Here is a 5,263-nt window from a genome sequence, read left to right as displayed (position 1 = left end):
AGAGATCTGTGTTTCAAGCATATTGGTATGAGTAACTATTTGGTCAACCTTGGTTCCTAACTGAGTAATCAATTCGTTAACATGAATGTTTTGGTTCATGAACTCCTTATTTTGTTGGGTTTGAGCGGTGATAAAATTTTCCATAATTTTCTCAAGGCTCGGCTTTGGTGGTACAGGTTGCATAGGTTGATTTGATCTAGGGGCTTGATAACTAGGTCTCGGAGGTGCATTATTTTGAATAGGGTTATTGTTTTTATAGGATAAGTTAGGGTGATTCCTCCATCCAGGGTTATATGTATTCGAGTATGGGTTCCCTTGGGTGTAGTTCACTTGCTCAGAGTGGGTTTCGTTCAATAGACTGCATTCTGCGGATTGGTGTCCTTGGGTTCCATATATCTCATAATCTGACGAAACTGCGGCTACAATATTCAGGTTCGTGTACATATGCTCGACTTTGAGGGTTAATGCGTCCATTTTAGCTTGCATCATGTCTATAGAGCTTAGTTCATGCACTCCTCCTTGGGCTTCCTTCTTCTCAACTGTCGCTCGTTTGACTCCCCATGATTGGTGGTTTTGAGCCATATCTTCGATGAGGGCACTAGCTTCAGGGTAAGGTTTGTTCATCAGAGCACCTCCTGCGGCAGCGTCGATGGTCATCTTTGTGTTATAATGAAGTCCATTATAGAAGGTTTGAATGATTAACCAATTTTCTAAGCCATGATGTGGGCATGCTCGTAACAACTCTTTATATCTCTCCCAAGCTTCGAACAGCGATTCTCCATGGTTTTGGGTAAATCTAGTTATATGGTTTCGAAGAACGACGGTCTTACTCGGGGGAAAATATCTAGCAAGGAAAACTCTTCTAAGGTTATCCCAAGTCGTAATGGAATTGGGTGGAAGGGAATCTAACCATGATAGAGCTTTATCTCTGAGGGAAAAAGGAAATAATCTTAAACGTATTGCCTCAGGAGAAGCTCCATTAGTTTTAAAAGTATCTGCTAATTGAAGAAATATTTTTAAATGTTGGTTAGGGTTCTCGGTAGCGAGACCCGCAAATTGTCTCTGTTGCACTAGTTGCAACAGGGATGGTTTAAGTTCAAAATTATTGGCTGGTATTATTGGGTTTACTATACTAGAACTAGGTTCTTCATTAGATGGTTGAGCGAAGTCCTTAAGAGGTCTTTGGTTTTGATCTTCGGCCATAGCTCTCTTAATTCTATGAAAGAATAAACGTGCGCGAGCGTAACTTTCAGGTTCCGCCAGAGGGTTTACTAAGCTTAAACTTCCAGTGCTACGAGTTCTTCGCATCGACCGGCGGGAAATAACCTAAGTCTAAACGATATAACAACAGGAAAATGAAATTTGACGAAATTGGTCCCCGGCAACGGCGCCAAAAACTTGATGCGTTGGAAAACTTGGTGTTCGCAAGTGTACGAACGCGTCAGAGTAATATAAAGGATTATCGAACCACAGAGACCAAGTGTCAATCTATCGTTATCTGTCGTTATGGTGTTTATCAAAGGCAATCAAAATAAGTGTTTTTGTAGTGTGCAATAAAAAGTAAAGTATTGAAATAGGATATAATTAATAAAGACAGGGTCGAATATAATTCACGTAATCAATTGATAATCCAAGTACTTGCTAATAGAACTACTTATGGGCAATGTTTCCTACTTTGAAAAGAACTAATTTAACAGGAACTGTCGCTTTCGCGTATTCAGAACCGAGTTGTACTCCCTAATCAAACCCTCTTATTGTCACTTATAAAAAGACGCGCATTGCGTTAGAGTAGTAAACTTATTTTTAAGAAATATAGTATCTTGACTAAGTTGAAAAGTATTATAACCTGGATTTCTTAACCAAAAGAGGTTCTTACGAACCAGACTCTAAACTTATAAACGCGCCCGAAAATAGTTTTAAAATCTCTTTTCTTCTTAATGTTAAAAACTCCTAATGAACTAAACAAAGCGCTTTCGCTGTTTTTGAAATAGTTAAAAACAATTAAGTTTAAAAAGGCGTTGGACGGCTTTCGATCTTACCCAACGGAATTGAAGTGCGGGAAAACTTAATTTGAAAGTTAAAATAGCCCTTAAGCGTTTCTACGAACAATTGTACGGATTACTGGTTTAATTATGATCCTTACATTCTAGCCTTATAAATTTAGCTAGACATGGTAAAGTAAAAGTGCATTAAAATAAATAAAAGTAGTGCGAGTGCGGAAAGTAAATAATTTAAAGCGAGTGCGAAAAATAAATGAAAGTGAGTGCGAGGAAATAAATAAAGTAAAAGCGAGTGCGGGAAATAAATAAATTAAAAGCGAGTGCGGGAAATAAATAAATTAAAAGCGAGTGCGGGAAATAAATAAAGTAAAAGCGAGTAATAAAAACCTGCTCCAATCGGAGGGCTGAGTAAATTGCAATGTGGAAAAGAAAATGGCGGCAGGATTAACTTCCTTCCAAAGTGCTCCAAACTCGATTACAGACTCTATCACAGACTTGATGACACAATTGTGGTAACACTCCAATGCGAAGCGATTACCACTATAAAATACTGAATATATGCCTAAGTGAAACAAAGTTGCTTCTGAGTTTGCCTCTGCTCTAAGTTTGGATGATTGTAAAACTGAATTCGCGTTTCTATTTATAAGCAAATAAAAAAGGTGGAATTGACTTGGATGCCCTTCAACTTGAAAATAGAGGAAACCGTTTTCCTCTTGTGGCGCCCGCCACAAGGCTATGGCGCCCGCCACAAGGCTATGGCGCCCGCCACAAGCACAAAGTGGGGCGCCTTAGTGGAAGTGGTGGGAAAACGTGGGAGTTGATGGAAGTTTGAATTGGACACGTCATGACTTGGACTGTGGCGCCCGCCATTGGGTAGGCCATAAGAGCAAAATGCTGATTTTTAGGGTTTTTGGCTCTTTTTCGCTCCTTTTCTCGATCGGGGCTCCTATTAAGGTAAAAACCTGAAAACAAAGGAAAACACAGTAATAACACAACAAAATGATAATAAAATAACTAGAATGCATGCGAAATCGGAGTTGAAAATACGTAAATTTTAGTGTGATCACCTATCAAGACGCATCATGGTCAAATTGGGAACCTCTTTCCAATACTTCACTATAATCATTGATGCCAATGTTGCAAGAGCATCTGCCATCCGGTTTTCATCTCGAGGGATATGATGAAACTCAACCTTGGTAAAGAAAGTTGAAATCCTCCTCGCATAATCTCTTTGTGGTATCAAACCGGGTTCATTCGTCTCCCATTCACCTTTGATTTGATTCACAACCAAAGTTGAATCTCCAAAGACATCTAAATGCTTGATTCTGAGATCAATGGCCTCCTTAAGCCCCACAATGCAAGCTTCATATTCAGTCATATTATTTGTACACTTGAAAGTCAATCTAGCTGTAAATGGAAAATGCGTGCCTTGAGGAGCAATAATCACTGCCCCGATGTCATTACCATATTGATTAACAGCTCCATCAAATACCATGCCCCAACGGGAACCAGGTTCTGGCCCTTCTTCAAGCAACGGTTCATCATAATCCTTCACTTTCAAGTACAAGATCTCTTCATCAGGAAAATCATATTGCACTGACTGGTAATCTTCAATTGGTTGGTGAGCCAAATGGTCAGCCAAGACACTACCTTTGATTGCTTTCTGAGATCGGTATTCAATATCATATTCTGATAACAACATCTGCCAACGGGCAATCCTCCTAGTTAAAGCAGGCTTCTCAAATATATACTTGATTGGATCCATTTTGGATATCAACCAAGTGGTATGATTCAACATTTACTGATGCAGACGCTTAGCAGCCCAAGCTAATGCGCAACAAGTCTTCTCTAGCAAGGAATACCGAGTCTCACAATTGGTGAACTTCTTACTGAGGTAGTAAATTGCAAATTATTTCTTTCCAGTCTCGTCTTGCTGACCAAGAACACAACCCATACTATCTTCAAGCACAGTTAAATACATGATCAATGATCTTCCTTTAACAGGTGGAGACAGAATCGGAGGCTCAAGCAAATACTCTTTGATATTGTCAAAAGCTTTCTGGCAGTCTTCGGTCCAATCACAAGACTGATCTTTCCGAAGAAGCTTGAATATAGGCGCACATGTGGCAGTCATGTGTGAAATGAATCTTGAGATATAATTCAAGCGCCCGAGGAAACCTCTAAATTGCTTCTCAGTTTTGGGCGCAGACATCTCTTGTATTTCTTTGACCTTGGAGGGATCAACTTCAATACCCTTCTCGCTAACGATAAAGCCCAACAACTTACTAAAACGAACACCAAAAGTACACTTATTGGGATTCAAGCGGAGGTTATACTTCCTCAAACGCTTGAAAAGCTTCAACAAATGCTCAACATGTTCCTCTTCATCAATTGATTTGGGCAATCATATCATCAACATAAACTTCAATCTCTTTATGCATCATATCATGAAAAAAAGTAGTCATTGCTCTTTGGTAAGTTGCACCAGCATTCTTTAAACCGAAAGGCATCACTCTATAACAGAATGTTCCCCTAGGTGTAATGAATATGGTCTTCTCCATATCTTTGCGTGCCATCTTGATCTGATTATATTCAGAAAATCCGTCCATAAACGAAAAGACTTTGAATTTAGCAGTATTGTCTACCAACATATCAATGTGTGACAGAGGGAAATCATCTTTCAGACTGGCTTTATTCAAATCTCGGTAATCAACACACATGCAGACTTTTCCATCTTTCTTTGGCACAGGCACGATATTGGCCACCCATTGCGGGTACTCAGTGGTCATAAGGAAATCGGCATCAATATGCTTTTGCACTTCTTCTTTGATCTTCACTGCCATATCAGGATGCGTTCTCCTCAACTTTTGCTTGATTGGCGGACATTCTGGCTTCAACGGCAATCTATGCTCCACTATCTCAGAATCCAAACCATGCATGTCTTGATAGGACCAAGCAAACACATTTGAATACTCTCGAAGAAGATCAATCAACCCCTTCTTAACGTCTGGACAAAGTCGAGATCCAATCTTGACTTCCTTCACTTCATCCTCGGAACCCAAGTTGACTAGCTCAATCTGCTCTTCGAATGGCTGAATGGCTTTTCCTTCATGCTCAAGAAGACGAGACAATTCATCACTTTCCTCCTCAGCCTCAAACACAGGGAATTCAAAATTTGGAGCTGGAGAAGGATCATTGTACTCAATGGGGTTAGAAACCAACCTGCATAATGATTTGATATTTTGATTTTAGAGAAGTGAATT

General features: G+C 39.7%; 1 non-coding gene across 1 annotated transcript; it reads left to right on the top strand.

Annotated features, from left to right (window-relative positions):
• Nucleotides 1-712: 712 nt before the first annotated feature.
• On the top strand, nt 713-819 carry LOC127109978 (small nucleolar RNA R71). Its single transcript, XR_007797218.1, has one exon. It is a non-coding gene; the product is annotated as a small nucleolar RNA R71 (small nucleolar RNA).
• Nucleotides 820-5,263: the final 4,444 nt, after the last annotated feature.

This window comes from Lathyrus oleraceus, chromosome 7 (assembly GCF_024323335.1).
Source record: "Lathyrus oleraceus cultivar Zhongwan6 chromosome 7, CAAS_Psat_ZW6_1.0, whole genome shotgun sequence".
NCBI classification, from domain to species: Eukaryota; Viridiplantae; Streptophyta; class Magnoliopsida; order Fabales; family Fabaceae; genus Lathyrus; species Lathyrus oleraceus.
Note: the sequence above shows the minus strand (reverse complement) of the source record. Positions and strands in the feature narration are given on the sequence as shown.